General features: G+C 43.0%; 1 protein-coding gene across 3 annotated transcripts in view; it reads right to left on the bottom strand.

Moving 5' to 3' along the window:
- The window catches only part of Fryl (FRY like transcription coactivator), a 195,509-nt gene extending 179,374 nt beyond the window's left edge, over window positions 1-16,135 (bottom strand). For 2 of the 3 annotated variants that reach the window (XM_028780842.1, XM_028780845.1), the window contains exon 1: window positions 15,956-16,076. The gene's annotated coding sequence lies outside the window, so the exon portion shown is untranslated. Of the gene's footprint in view, window positions 1-15,955 lie in introns of all 3 variants that reach the window. The other variant, XM_028780843.1, reaches the window with a different exon arrangement.
- Between the last annotated feature and the right edge of the window lie 382 nt (window positions 16,136-16,517).

The raw sequence follows: 16,517 nt of genomic DNA, 5'->3' as shown, positions 1-16,517 counted from the left end.
TGAAGGGTATTACATGCACATACATGAAGGAAGGGTATTACATGCACGTACATGAAGGCAAAACACTTCTACATATAAAAAATAAATGAGGATTTTTTTTAATTTAACGGTTCTTATTTTATGTGTATGAGTGTTTTGCTGGTGCGTGTGTGTGTGCGTGTGTGTGTGTGTGTGTGTGTGTGTGTACCCACCAAGGTCAGAAGAGGATGTCTTTGGAACTAGAGTTATAGAAGGTTGTGAACTGCCATGTGGCTACTGGAATCAAATCCAAATCCTCTGAGAGAATGAGTGGTTGGAACTCTGAGCTCTCTGTCCAGCTCCAGGTTATCTGCCTAAAAGCTAAACACCTTTAGATTACCGTTACCAGTTCACAGTAATATTAACTTTGTTTGGGTTTTACACATTAGACATTTGACACCGTGAGAACGCGTCCCTTCCATTTCTAGTGGTTTCTGAACAGTCTTCACTTGCTCTTTCCCCTACCGTTAAGCTCTAAGCTCCACTCTTCACGGCTGCATGTGAGATCGCAGTGTCTTGATGGGCAGTCTGTGTGTGGGGTTCTCCTCCTCAAGGATGCATCTTGAAACAGAACTGCCACCTCAAATGGTGTGAGATGTAATTGACTTCCAGACTAACCTGCCTGGGATGCAAGCACACACCGGCTGCTCAAAAATGCCCATCCCCCCACCCCATTGTACTTCATGTAGTATCAGAACGTGTGTCTTGTTTTTTGGTACAAGGGCTTGTTGAGAATTTCTTAGTTCCATTTATTCCATTTCAAAGATCTCATTCTTCCCCGGCAAGGCTGCTTCGTGGTAAAGGCTCTCGTTGCCAAGCCTGAGAACCTGAATTCAGTTCCCTGGACCCATGTGGGGGATGATAAGAGCATCTGTCGTAAGATGGCCTCAGATCTCCAAACGAAGGCGCACACGCACAAAGAGATGATGTGATAAAATTAATATCTCTCTTTTCCTTTAGATCACTACGGTAACCCTCCCCCACACACACACACTTAAATTATAGTGTTCCTCGGTTTCTATAAATTCTCCCCAAAAGATTAAGATTCTACTTTGTCAGCAAAAAGCCAGGAGTACTTGTCTGTTAGGAACCCACGCTGAAATATTTATGGATGGAGTGTTATGACAGAGGACACACATCAAAACAATCAAGGTCTACAAAAAACAGCGGTGCAGCGGCCACAGGACTGGATGGGAAGTCAAGCCGGGGAGAGCAGGCTTCATCTAGGTCCGGTCTCCTCTCTCCTCCATCTAAATGGGTTTTTTGTTTGCTTTTTTAAACTCCGTTGTTTTGTTTCTTAATCTTTGAAAGTTAATGTGATGATTAAAAAAAAAACTATAAAAACATGTCTACCAAGGTCTTCTGAGGCAGATGATTCAATGATTATAAAAAGAACAAAACTATTGAAGGCAAAGGCAGAACTGAAGTAAACAAGTACAGCGCTCGGAATCCCGACTGGACTTCAGTAGCTCCCACTGATAAGAGCGTACTCCAAGGCCTTTTTCCAAACCATGCCTTCAGCATGCCGTGCTGGCTCCCAAAAACAGCCTCGGTATTTATATCGTGCATTGAGAGAGCACAATCACGCCTCTGTGTGTGCCCACATGAACATTTGATAAGTCATTTTATTATGCAGCGGTATTAAATAATCCAAATTCTCTTGGTGCCTAAATCACGTCTTGGTACCAAGTTAGGCACATCACAAACACTTGCAGATTCGCGGTTTGCAACAAAGAGTTTCATTTGTATCTAGAGGCAGATGAACTAGGCCAGCATTTGGGGGGGAGGGGGTATACCCCACATCCTTTACCAAGATATACTATGAGGAAGTATTGCCTGACTTGTGACTAGAAAGCACTTGACCCTGGAGTAGGTGACAATGGCGAGGGCTAAGCAGCTTTTCTAAGGAAAATGGAAACAAGAAATTCACTCTGGTTTGACCAACAAGGGGGTAGAAGGATACAAATCTTTCTCAAGATCTTCACCACAATCTTTAAAATAGATCAAAAGTTCCTTCACAGTATGCTTTCTTTAACAACCGAGTATACATGTGTGCAGGAGGAGGTACTTGGAGCACTCTGTCTCTGAATTATTAGGGAGGGTAAATGATACATCCCATCATTCTTCACTAAAATAATTTCCTTAAACTGGCTGGCTGGGGCGGGGGTTAGGGGAGGGTGTTGCTAAATCTCCTCCATTTACTGAGCCTTGGGCAGGTTACAGTGGGTGGGTTTCGAGGAGCTAGTGTCTAGACACTCTCCTGAGAGAAAGACTTCTGAAGTGTCTTCCTGCTATAAAAACTCTGTGGTTCAGAGAAGAGGTTGGGGCTTGAGCTCCCTAAAGGGTGCCCGCACCGGTTCGCCTCCCACAGACACCAGAAAAGCGGCTTTCCTATAAATAGTAAAAGCACGAAAGAAACATGTGTTGAATTCAACCGACAGTATGCAAACTATGTGTAACTGTCAAAGTCTCACTGCTGAAATATAAGGTACCACATACTACTGGGCATAGCTCAGTCTCATTGTGTATTATTTGAAAATTCATGAACAAGCTCTAAGTTGTGTGTCTGTGTGTGTGTGTGTGTTTGTATAATACAATAAAATATACATATATGTATACTTAATGAATAATTCATTGTTAACATATATGTGTGTTCATCTATATCAACATGGATGTGCTACACACAAAAAACCCACAAAGCAAAGTGTCCATAAAAGAAACAAAAACAATTCACTTAACATTACCCTAAAGTTCACTCAAGTCCTAGATTTTAGTTCTGATGATCCTATTTTTTTTCCCTGTTGTTTTTTTTTTTTTTAATGAAAATCATTGTTCATGACTAAAAAAAAAAAAAAAAGCAAAAAATAGGCCTAATATGAAAGGAAGAAAAACAAAACAGTAGGTTTCACAATCCAGACATGTACTGTGTCGATCCCCAAACAGCTCTTAGCTGATAGCCCCCTCTACTTTTTTGTCTTAAAAACAATAGCTTGTTGAAAAACAAACAAACAAAAATTCTCAAAGGTGTCAGAGTTGCTCTTGTATACACTAACTTTCAACAGTTCATTATGGCTTAATCTGCACAGGGACAGGGGACTCTACTTAAAAGGGTTCTTGATTTTTATCCATAATCACATTTGGTAAGAACTGTAAGGTGATTCCTTGTAGTTTTTTGATTCGATAAAAACATGAACACAACATTTCACATCATCTCCTGAAAATTACAACACAAATTTACTTTTCTATAACCTTGCTATGACCTTGACATTTTAAATTAAATTGGTTGGAAAATATTTAGACTTTTACCCAAAAATGTGACTTCTGGTCTTCAAATGAAGGTGTTTCTGCAACTTCCAAACATGAGGGGCAACCTAAAGCCCTGATCCAATTCAGTCTCCCTTTCTAAATGTGAATTGCTACTAACAGAAAGCAGGCTTTTAAAAGCTTCACAGAGAAAGACACCCTTGAAGAAATAGACACTTGCTGGGTACACACCTCTGATCCCAGCAGGAGGCAGAAGCAGGTGGATCTCTGTAAGTTTGAGGCCAGCCTGGTCTACATAGTTAGTTCCAGGACAGCCAGGGCTATGGGGAGAGAGGGGGGACACGAGGGAAGGAAGGAGGGAGGGAGAGAGGGACAGAGGGAAGGAGAGAGGGAGGGAGGGAGGGAGGAAGGGAGAGAAGGAAGGAAAGAAGGAGGGAGGGAAGGAAGGAGGCTCGGTCTCAAAAAAACAAAGACAAAAGAAAAAAAAGTTTGCATTGGCAAAAAGAAGAAAGAAAAATAAGGCTGGGCAGTGGTGGCACACGCCTTTAATCCCAGCACTTGGGAGGCAGAGGCAGGCGGATTTCTGAGTTCGAGAGTTCGAGGCTAGCCTGGTCTACAGGGCGAGTTCCAGGACAGCCAGGACTACACAGAGAAACCCTGTCTCAAAAAGCCAAAAAAAAAAAAAAAAAAAAATAAGAATAACAGGATGCCCTGTAGACGGTGAGTGTGGGGGTAGGATGGAGGTGGGGGTAAGGAGGTGTGTGCGGGGGTGTTAGATATCAAGGATTGCTAAAGGGAAAATGTATCTTTACAGCTGAAAATATAGCCCAGCTGGCAGAATACTTGCTCCATCCCCAGGACCACACACGATGGTACCCACGCACAAACCAGCATCTGAGAGGGGGAGACTCCGGAGTCATCCCTGGTCACATCAAGGTCAAACGGGCTGCCTGAGAATCTGTCTCTTTTTTTAAGGGCATCTCTAAATTGCCTAGTGCCGTGGCATTTCCACAAGCCAGGAGCCGTGCGTCCGTCCAACAGAGCTCCGAGAATCTACAATGGATGCCATTTAGTCACAGGCACCCCCTTCAAGGGGCCTACAGACAAGATAAAAGATACATATGCATACACTTCAGGTGCTCTGGCAGAAGTCTTTGAGGGGAGACAGCCTTATAATTACAAATGTTTCTTGCTTCTCTGTTGGAAAGCTGAGGAAGAGACTAATTCTTTAATTCCTTGAAGATTTCACATATGCATACAATTAATTTTGACCGTGTTTGCCTCCTAATCCTTCCCTTAACTCCTCCCAGATCCATCTCCCACTCCAAGAGGCTGATTCCTTAAAAGCCTTTTAAGTTACATAGTCAAACCCAGTAAACAGTACCACCTCACTGTAAGTGTCCCCAACACAACTCCCAGTGTGCCTGGACCTAGAGCTAGATGCTATCAAGTACCCAGGTTACATAACGACTCTTGGCTCTGCCCTCCCAAGTGGCTGTGTGCTGCTGCCTCCTCCCCACGTTTATGAAAGAAAGGATTGTGCTGGGCACTGATTAGTGGTCCCTCCCTAGAAACTTGTAACAGATAATCAGTAATTTATTCAGAGCAACATCCTCTACACGGAAAATAACAAATTTCAAAGTTAATAATGAAACATTCCAAGTTGGTTTGGTCACTACAGATGACCATATAGAACAAACATGCCACAAAACTTAATTCTCCTCTTACAGAGTATAACCCGTAACTGGGAGAACCCACACCCACACACACCAACCCAGAACGGAAGTCAGCAACACCCCTCCGACTCCACCCACAAACAGGCTCAACTCTTCACGGTGGTTAACTTTGGTCTAAGAAAATGACAAATATAGGACAGGAGAATTCAGCGCTGGTTCACTGCACCCTAAGAAATGACACCCTAGAAATTCAAGCTAATTAAGAACACAACAAAAACAAAACCAGCACCTGTCACCGACGGCCCATTAGGGGGGACTAGCTGCGGTTGGAATCCATGTGCATACCTTCACTTTAATCCAGCTAACCACAACATGTGCACGAATTCAACTTTACAGACAGAGGAACTGAGAGAACACTGGTGAATGACCTTGAAATACCAGACATCTGGTTCTCTTAAGAGAATACACTGCTATATGGACTTACATCAGATTCTGTGACTCCAATACATTCTCGTGTGACGAGCACTCTCAAACCCAAAGAAAATAAAAGAAACCACATTATGACCCACAAATCAGATTATTTTATATTTCATAGAGTAAATAAAATCCTTTTTTGTTGTTGTTGAGATCTAATTATTCAAGGCCAGTGAATGTCGTCATGAAGGGAAGAAAGAGCATCATTTTATGACTCTTAAATATGATCTCCAGTCTAAAGCACAGACTTCCTGAAGAAGGGTACTAATGGCTTCAATACTGTGACTGTCAGCTGTGTCCACCTTGGAGGGTGGGCCCGGCGAGCACCGGAAGGAGCAACTGTCATCGCTGTGGCTTACATGAAAATCTGTCCACTCAAATCATCATTTGTGGGCCCCTCTGCCTCATTCTACGCTCAGTTCTGAGAGACTATTTGGTCCTTGGCTCAGTGTCATAAAATCAATCATCTGAATAAACGCCTTGAGTGTGGACTCTGGACGAGCTTCACTACCGGGCTTATGCTGCTCTTCCTACTGAGGAGTTTAACATATCTTGGAATCCCAGTAAGGCAAAATTGAATATTAACTGTTAGATGTATTGCAGTAATGAGGTCAGTAAAAAAGCAATGTTGTCGAGGCCTTCTGGAAACTGGCACCAGGAGCAGAAGAGAGGATGGAACCCGCCCATCTGTCCATCAAGCCACACCCTACACTGGGGATAGGCAAATATGAAATAAAATGGGGTCCCTGCAGAGTGTGCCCTGGTGTGTGTGACTCACCCGGTTCTCAGACCATCCTTCTTAACGTCATCTCGGGAGAACATTCTAGAATGTCTAAAAGTGGTTGTTGGGAAAGGAAAGCAAGAGACAAAAGCAATCTTTTAATATGCTTCTGATATCACATTATGATTGTACTAAAAATTAGGTCTGGTGTGGATTTATAAATGAGGGAGGAAGGGAGACTTGGAGAGGGCCAAGGGAGACCTGAGTCATGTCTCTTACCTTGGCAGGCTCCTTCAGCATGGCCGCCAATTCCAGAAGCCCTACCTGGAGCGCAATCTCAATGACATTACCCTTGAAGCCTTGACAGACCCACTGAACTAGGAGCCGCACAACAGGACCCACAACTAGGAGCTGTCAGCTTGTAGACTTTCCATTTTACAAATAGAAATTTCTTTTATCACTCTAAACCGTAAATAATATCATTGGGGATCGGTAGCACATGGGAATTTGTTTCTTACCTATGGACACCTAACGCTTTAAAATCATTTTTGAAAATTCTAAAACCCAATTCCCAGAAGCTAAGCCTCAAAAATCCTAATTTCGAGCCAGGCAGTGGTGGTGCACGTCATTAATCCCAGCACTTGGGAGGCAGAGACAGGCGATTTCTAAATTTGAGGCCAGACTGGTCTACAGAGTGAGTTCCAGGACAGCTAGGGCTACATAGAGAAACCCTGTCTCGAAAAAACAAATTAAAAAAAAAAAAATTCTAATTTTGTCTTAAGCAAAGTTCATTCAAAACTTCCATTATGATGTTTGACCTTAATACAAGTAAGACACTATTGTTAACATTGTTGGACTGTTTAAAACATTGTAATATGGCTTTAGGTAATTTGCTTTTTAAAAGGATTTAAAAGGTTTATGCTTTCCTGCTTTCCTACATTTCAGACCCCAAAAATAAGTCCCATCTGGTAAGGAACCAAAATTTTCATAACCACACAACCCTCTCATTACATCCAGAAATACTAAAATACAAAAAGCAGTTCTTTAATTCAATAGGTGGGGACAAAGAAATGAAAATATTAATATCTGAAAATGCTTACATAAAAAAGAAAATCAGCAAACATCACCCCTCAAGAAAAAGCATTTCCACTATGAGTTCAGAAAAATGGCCTCATCCGACACAGCTGTGTGTGCATCAGTGGCACCGTTACAGAATACTAAGACATGACAACTCTACCAAAGCAACAACCTCACTCAAAAGAAGAAAGAGGGAAAGAAGACAAGGAGAGGATTGAGGTGGGAATGAGCAGAAACCTAGAAAGAATTTTTTTTAAGGAAAAATAGTCATTTTGCAAGCTATCACTAAAGGGCAACCGCACCATCTCTTCACAGAAGAAACACGTTAACTGCCCCTGATATACAAACTCCAGCGTGAGCACTGAGTAAGCTAGCCTCATCAATATGCAAAGGGTCACTCTGAATCAGTAAGGAGGATCCCTCCAATGATGTCTAAGGGGCTGGGGAAGCCACGGGTACATTTCAATGCACTCCGTATTTATGACTTCACTGGTCATTCTCTGCCACATGAAAACTGAATACTTAGTGTTCTGACTTCCCATTCCTTCAAGTCCCCAGAACGCTGGTACTACCATAGAAACACACTTTTGTCAAAGCAGTGTGGAGAAACATGTGTTAGCTAATGTGTGCTGAAGTGTAAAGATGGCTTCAAAAGGCAAGCAAGGCTTTTCTGTGGAATCAGATCACTTCTGGAAGGTTCCACTCAGGGTGCCTGCGGCACTATACCTGAGACTCCCCTGACTCGCCCTTCTAATCTCGCATGACTCGACAAAATTCTTTTCAGGCCTATCAGTTCTGAAATGAGAAACACACAGTTTTTCTCGACCCACATAAACCCATGAGTACCTCTGACATAACAGAGACTGAGGTGAAATCTCAGAGTTGGCCTCAGCAACAAAGGAAAACAGGATATGTAGGTCAAAAATAAATCAATCTGGCTGACGGGATGGTAAGCAGATTAGGGGGAATAGTTAGGAGTGAGCCTCTAGGCAACAAGGGACAGGGGGTGGACAGATGTGCCAAGATGGAGAATTAGGCTGAGGAGAAGCTAAGGGGGGGTCTTGTGACTTTTCTCCTTTGTATCTTATTTTAACCTATTTCTAAAGACAGTATGTGAACATGTGATGTAACATCAATAGCCAACTTGACGAGATTCAGAATTGGCTGGCAGGTGAGCAGGCCTGTAGAGAATCATCCTTATAAGGGTTACTAAAGAAGGAAGGGCCGCCCCTGTGGGTGGCACCATTCCCCACGCTAGGATCCTAGACTCTGTTTTAAAAACAGAGAAAGGAAGCTGGGCACAGGTTTTAGGCACAATGCAACCAGCTGCTTTAAACTTCTGTTGCCTCGACTTTCCCACTCTGAGGAACTGTATTTCAACTGTGAACCGACATAAACCTTCCCTCTTTAAGCTGCTTGTCGGGGTATTTTTCCCAGGCATAACACACGGGTTGTCTTGGTTACTTTTCTGTCCTTATGGCCTACAGTCCACTCTCGTGATGGGCATGGCTTCCTCGCATTTCTGTAGCTCTAGAATGGGGAGTGGGGAACGCTGGGACTCAGTTCACCTCTCCTGTTTTACTTTGTTACTCGGCCTGGGCCTTCAGCACATGAGATCTCAGCCCTGTTAGGTCCCTTCCTCTCCTTCGTTAATCCCTCTGGAAACATGCTCGGACACTGGGAGATGTGTGCCAGCCTTGATTTTAAATTCAGTCAAGTTGATGGTGAAGATGAACTCTCTCACAGGGCCTCAGGAGGTGGCCCGGACGATCTCACCCTGCACCTTTACCAGCCCTAGCCTTGGGTCTCACTTTATCCGTGTGGTGGGGTTGAATTACAAAGCCAATGAGATGACTCCTTCCAGCTAGCCAGGCGCTCTACTAGAGGATTCACTTCTGATTCAGCATCCTTACCTCCTGTTTCCTGTGTCTGTGAGCTGCAGTCTGGGCTTTTTTCCATCTGCTTAGGCCTAACTGTCCCTCAAATCTCAGCTTAAATGTCAGTTCATCAAACTGTGACCCGCAACCTCTCCAACCTAATAATGCCCTGACCCTTGAATTCTCTCTCTTGGTACATTAACCGCACATCAGAGCTGTGTTTAAAATGGACTCCCCCAGGAGACGACTTGCGTGAGGCCTGGGATTATGACCTGCTACAAAGTGCCAAGCTTCAGGGCTTCAAACTCTGGCCAGCACTCCAGGGATACTCACTGCATTCACCTTATAAAAACCTACCAAGGGCCTTCAAGGTCTCAACTAGGAAGGCAGCCACACCATTAACTGATACAGGGGATGCCAGAATATTGGTTCTGTGGATAAAGTCAAATCCAACCTGGGGAGTGCTAGAAGAAATGGATGAAGTCTGGGTTATATAAGGAGAAACATCAAATGGTCAGGAAAATACACATAACACTAATGGGGGAAGGACAAGAAGAAAGTGAAGCAGGCAGGAAGCAGGTTAGAGAATACCTCTGCTTTCAGGAAGGAAACCAAGGGTTGGTATTCCTTATAACAAAGGAAACTGATTATAAAGCAAAGCAAAAACACCAGAAACTCAAAGTGAAGGAGGGCTAAGGGAATGAACAGGTAAGAGTCAGAAATACAAATGCACCTTTGCTATACAAAAACAACCTCATCCAAACAGAGGGTGGAAATTAGCAAAACCCCCAAAGGTTTGAAAACAAACTTTATGACATAGTTGGGTATATACAAACAGGCACCCACTGCTCTGATGAGAACACTAAGTCAGAGTGTTATATGTTCTCAGGACATACCTGGCAATATCTAATAGAACTGCAAATTCACTTAGCCTCTGACCTTGTAAATCCACTTCTAAGCGCCTGCCTAAAGCGTGACGCAGTAAACTTAAAAACGTCATGTGTATATTCACTGCAGTATAATTTATATTAGCAAAAGATTAGGAACAACCCAAATTCTAGTGCACTCAGTGAGGTGCATATGGATGTAGAAACAATACATGAGAATGGGTAAGGAATGCTCTTCAGACTATATCAAACAAAGCAAGGGATATAATACACTACAATTTATATTAAAAGAGAGATAAGAACATAGCCTGTTTATGTGTGCATGAATGCACAAGCAAGCACATGCGTGCTCCCCCCAACACGGGTTAGAAGAGGGTCTTGGACACCTTGGAGTTGGAGTCACAGGCTGTGAGCCAACTGCCATAGGTGCAGGTTGGGAGCTGAACTACAGTCCCCTAAAAGAGCAGCAAGTCCTCGTAACTGCTAAGCCACCTCTCCAGCCCCACCCACTTATACTTAAAAAAAAAAATCAACTGAAATTTTCAAATGGTTCCTTATAAGAGGAAAACATTAGGACATAACTCGTTTCAATATACCTTCTTTTGTGGGTATGTTTTTGGACCCATGAAACGATTACAGATAACTGTAAAATAATATGTCTTATAGGTTATTGCATTTCAAAATAAAATATAACCAGTTGTTGGCTTAACTACACAGAGAATGATTATTATGGCGTGTCTGTCCTGGTACCCACAACCTTACACAATCCCTCTTCTATAGCACGGAGCGGGCTTGGAGATTTCACTGTGGAAACAGCATGGGGTAGAATGCCAGTGTTCACAGAACAGCATCACAACAGCAGCAAAAAGGGCAACACCTCAGATCCTGCAGCAGGGTTTTAATGTGGTATCTAAGCACAATGCATCCATTCAGCCTTAAAAAAAAAAAGTTCTGATGCACACCACAGTGTAAATGACCTTGATAGCATTGTGCTGAGGGAAATAAGCCAAGGGGAAAGTTGATATGACTGCACTTCTGAAGTAGCCAGGCTCTATACAGAGAATAACACAGTAACATCATGGTTGTGTGGGGCGGGTCTGGACAGAGAAGAGAGTTACACGACTAAACTGATACAATGAATCCATTCCGTTCAATCAGCTCAACTGTGGACCATGAAAAAGTTCTGCAAATGGGAGGGGCCGATGACTGAGCTGTAACAGCGAGAATGTGCTTCGCGCCACTGAGTTGTATGTACGCTTAAATACCGTCAAGGTGGGTAACTACTGAGCTGTGTGCAGTGAAGGAGCGTGTGAGGCCCTAGGTTTAATCTCCAGCACTGAAGAAAAAGAAGTGAGCTTCTGACCAAGAGCCAGAAAGGATCTGAATCTTGCCAAAGGGTACAAGAGTGGGCTGGAACACAGTGCAGAAGGCTCTGTGCCACCCCCCTCAACCAGATGAAATGACTGTGGCTCCAGAAATACCACCATGGCAGTTTATGAGAGGCTCTGGCTAGAAGCATTCAGCAAAGCTGCACCTCAAAGAAGCAGACAGACACCAACTGTCAGATAATGGTGTTTACCATGGAAGGCTGGGATGCTTAGGGAGAATTTGTCACGGAGCAATAGATAACTGACACACGCAGTTCTTTTATCGTTCTTAGGGCCATGTGCCTGTGTCCAAAAACAATTTACTAATTCCACCCCAGAGTACATGTGAGAGAAAATAAATAAAGCATACAACGTCTACCAAAGGCATACAGAAGAATTCAGGGCAACTTAATTCCATCAGCAGGAGAATGGAAAAGCAAATAGTAGCATTTCACACAATGAAAAGTTAGTGTACATGAATGAAAGGACTGTCATTTCACACAACATGGGGGAGTCCCACAGACACCACACAGCGGGTGGGGGGATGGATATCACAGACAATTGTGTTGTTTGTTTGTTTCAATAGGGTTTTATTTGGTTGGTTGGTTGATTGGTTTACGGAGTTGGTTGGTTGGGTGGCTGGGTGGGTGGTTGGTTGGTTGGTTGGTTGGTTGGTTGGTTGACTGGCTGGTTGATTTTGAGACAGAGTCTTACTGTGTAGCTTGGGCTGACTATCCAGAAACTCACTATAGATAAGCCTGGCCTCCAACTCACAAAGATGCAACTGTCTATGCTTCCTGAGCACTAAGACTAATGGCACATAATACCACATCCAGCTAGTTTGCCTAGTTGAGATAGGGTCTTGCTACATAGTCCTGGCTGGCCTCAAACCCACAGCAATCCTCCTGCCTTAGCTTCCCAAATATTATAACAAGTCACCATGTCCAGAGTCACAGATACATTGTTAAGAAAAAAAAAAGCCAGACAGAGAGTTTATTATTGCTGAGACAGTTGCATAAAAGTAATTATTTAATGTTCTAGTCATATTATTCATGGTGCCATTAAGAAGCAGATTTGCAGATGAAAGAAATTAGTATTAGTATACAATGAAAAAATAAGTTAGGCATCTGAAACTAAATAGGAAGTACCAGCTTATATGAGAACCCCTAGAACCTGCATTGCATTCTTAACACTCCATTGTGAAAAAAACAAAACAAAACAAAAGAATTAGAAACTCCTTGGAGAGGCTGCTGATACCAGGAATAAGAAGGAAATGTCAATCTAAGTAGCAAAGAAACAACTGAAGAAGCTATCCCAACTGGGTAACAGGTACGTGCTCTCTCTAGTACACTACAAAGGACTACAATGTTAAATACTACTGTTTCACAAACCCCTGTATTATTCAAGAGTCCCAAAAACAAAGGGTCAAACAAAACCAATTTTGTAAATAAAGTTTTATTAGAACACAACCTTGGCCATTCATTTACACTGACTAGTTGCTTTACCTTTACCTTAGCAGCTGTCTAAGCCACAAGAGAGGAAAGGTGAAGGTCTTCAAATACAAACTAATGTTACAGGAAAAGAAAAAAACCTTCCAACCCTTGACCTGATTGTAGGTAATGCTTTGGGGGAGGGCTTGGTGGGGAATACTTGGTGGAAGCCCTAGACAGACATTTGGTGACAGACACAGACTTGACTAAAGTCATCAGACCTTAACATGATCAAGTATCATGACCCAAGCTCCGTACTGGTTATCAGGAGACACAAAGGACAGGAGAGAGGACCTCATCTGCTCACAGGGCTGTTGCCAGGAACCTCCACATCTAAAGAGGACCCAAGTTACTTACTGTTTTTCAGAAACGAGAAGGGGAGGGAGACGGGGCACAAGGGAAAGAACTTGAAGGATTATCCAAGTACGATGGGGAGGAAGGGCTTACCAGCCCTCATCCAATCAAATCACCTATTTTTAAAGTAGCCTGAGAGAACTTAAGACTCATTCGTGACACTGTAACTTGAGTATCACCATCTTTTATACTGAAATAAAGAGACTTAAGGATTCATACTGCAAATGCAGATGTGTAGGATCTTGCTTCAAAGTAACACAGGCAGGAGAGGAGAGTTACTGAAGAGAAACAATTTGCCTATGACCCATCATTCTCTCCTCTGAAGGGTGAAGACAAAGGATACTAGCTCACCAGTCTACTCTGCCTATAGTTTAATTTCTCACTACTGGAGATTTCAAAATAGCAAAAGACAAAGAAAAAAATTCTTCAGACATAAGAAGAAAACTGCTGAGCTAAAACAAAGACCCTGATTTCAATACATGGGAAGGGAACAGTCCCGACTCCCAGGCAAAGATGAGGCTGAAGACAGAAGTCGGGGAATGAGGGTACAGAACTCGGGGCTCAATCCGAGGGCACTAAGACTAGTGGATGGCTTTCAGCTGTTTCTAGTCTTCAGAAGACACCTGTATTTTTTAAGGGTTTTGGGGCTGGAACCACTGATCTAAGAGATGCTGACCCTGGAAAACATCTAAGGGGAAACTAATGGATACCAGGCAAGCCTGGGAAATCCAAGCACCAAAAATACAGTGAAGAACAGTAGAAAGGGGGACAGAAAAAACATCAGGGCCAAATAAGGAGAGTCCTGGAGGTCAGGAGAAGAAAAGACTGAGAATGCAGGAAGAAAAGGATGAAAGGCACCAACTTGCAGAGAGAGGTACAAACTAGAAAGTAATTTAATAGCAGTATGTGGTTTAAAAGAAAATGGCCCCCATAGGCCCAAAGAGAGTAAAACTATTAGAAGCTGTGGCCCTGTGGGAGTAGATGTTGCTTTGTTGGAGGAAGTGTGTCACTAGGGGGCTGGCTTTGACGTTTCACATGCTCAAGCCAGTACCAGTGTGGTACTGCAGCCTGATAGATGGATGGAGAACTCTCAGCTCCGTCTCCAGCACCATGTCTGCCTGAGTACTGTCATGCTTCCTGCCATGATGGTAAAGGACTAACCTCTGAACTGTAAGCCAGCCCCAATTAAATGTTTTCCTCTATAAAATTTGCCATGGTCATACATAGTGTCTCTTCACAACAATAGAAACCCTAAGACAATCAGGTGTCTTATTCCTGTCTCATAACTTAACAAATAGACCAAAACTATCTCACCAGATGGGAGAGAGAAGAGACTATATCTTAAAAAAAAAAAACTATATCTTTTTTTTTATTAAAAAAAAAATCAAAGTTCTTTCAGTTTGTTCATTGAACTAACAAGGTATTAAGTCTTTAAAACATTAAATTCACAAATAATTCAATTGAATTATTGTATGCGCGAGAAAACTGATATCAACGGCTAATTAGTTTTCACTCTTTAAAAATCCAACATAGTTGATGGCAAGAAGTCCAGTTGAATGAACCACACAGACGCCCTTCTCCACCCTGCTACTACGGACCCCATCTAAGGTCCAGGTTTCCATCTGATGACTTTATTATGCTAAAAGTCACTAAGTATTTCATTCATAAACAGCAAGCATTTGGTAAGCATGTGCTAACGGCTGCAAAGGGGGGCCTATGTCAACCAATTCATTTGTTAAGGTTTCCCATTTCAGCAATGTGTTCTGCTCAGTCTTCTTCTTCTGCCCTTTCTGTCCAAAGACGTGTTCTAAGTAAACCTCACGTATGGAAAGGCACAAGCAAGGCCATGCATTAAAAAGAGCTGACATCGCACACCTCTCCGATGAGCGCCATGAGGGTTTGCATGATTTCCAATCACAAGGACTTGAAGGAATTATGAAGAACCAAAGCCTACCAAGTACACACATCAGGCCGTGTGTCTGACTACTCTTACTCTGGACTGCTATAGTAATTACGCTGAGAATCCCCAAGGAAATTAATAAAGCATTTTTAAGGTAGAAGGAGACTTGGGATAGCAACCGAGAAGACAACGCCTGCCCAGAATGTGAGCGGTAATGTCCGGCAACTTGGAGACCCCAGTATAACAATGTCAGAGAGAGGAAGCAGTCATTACAGGCTCTCTCTTTCTCTGTACCCTGGCCACTTCCCTTTGCTGTACCTTTCTATTGTGATGGGTCTGCCAGAGGCTTAAAAGCCGTGGAGCCATCTGACTGCAGCCTGGTGCCTCTGAAATCAGGAACCCCAAAAAACCATTCTTCTTTTTAAGTTGGTTTGCTAGAGTATTTTGTCATAGCAATGAAAAGTGACTTACACAACTATTTTTACACGCATTATTACTACTAATATTAAGTGCTATGTTATAGCAGCAAGGCATACAGAAAGACCGCTTAAAAGCTTTCCAAAAACCTGTGTTACTGCTATTTTTAGATGGAGTTCAGAAGAAATTACCAGAAATAACTGTGACTTATATATAAAAAGAGAGGGCCTGGGAAAGGCAGTCCAAAGAACAATTCCCATCATCCTTTAAAGGGCTGGGCACCAAGCCTGACGAGTCCCATCCATAGGATCCACAGGATGGAAGGGCAGACTCAACTCTCACAACCTCTACACGCCTGCACACTTGCACATACCCAATCATATACACATACACAAAATAAATAAAATCCATTTTCTTAAGTACACAGCCTTACCACTTAGAAATTGAGGTTGAGGCACAGAGTTTGTAGAAAAGACACCAAATTTGGAAAGGATCCATCTAGAAGCTTCTTCAACCTGGAGCTTGTACTTTACAGGCACTGAAGGGGGCACGCTGGGAAAAAGCAGCAGGGTCGCTCCATGTGTGTAGCAGAGTGCTTCCGGAATGTCGAAGGCTGGAAGACAGAAGCGTGGAGGTGGTTATTCCTCATATCCGGGTCTCAAACAAAACTCATAGCACTTTAGCGACTGCCATGGAACATGCTACTAAGATAAGTATGGCAATCCACAATTTGGTCAAAAATCTGTCTATTAAAAAAAAAAAAATCCCCTCAGGGCTGGGAATGCAGCTCAGTGGCAGAGCCCTTGCCCAGCAAGCATTCTCACAGGCTCTATCACCAACAGCATAAAAAGTAAGATTTAAAAGGGTTGGGGGGGGGGGTCTCAAGGCTTGGTTTGGTGGCTCACCCCTTTAGTCCCAGCATTCAAGAGGCAGGGACAAGCAGCTCACTGAACCTTCCAGGCCAGTCTAGTCCTCCATAGCCAGTTCCAGGCCAG

This window comes from Grammomys surdaster, unplaced genomic scaffold (genome assembly GCF_004785775.1).
Source record: "Grammomys surdaster isolate TR1022 unplaced genomic scaffold, NIH_TR_1.0 372, whole genome shotgun sequence".
In the NCBI taxonomy this organism is placed as follows: Eukaryota; Metazoa; Chordata; class Mammalia; order Rodentia; family Muridae; genus Grammomys; species Grammomys surdaster.
This window is presented reverse-complemented; position numbering and strand designations above follow the sequence as displayed.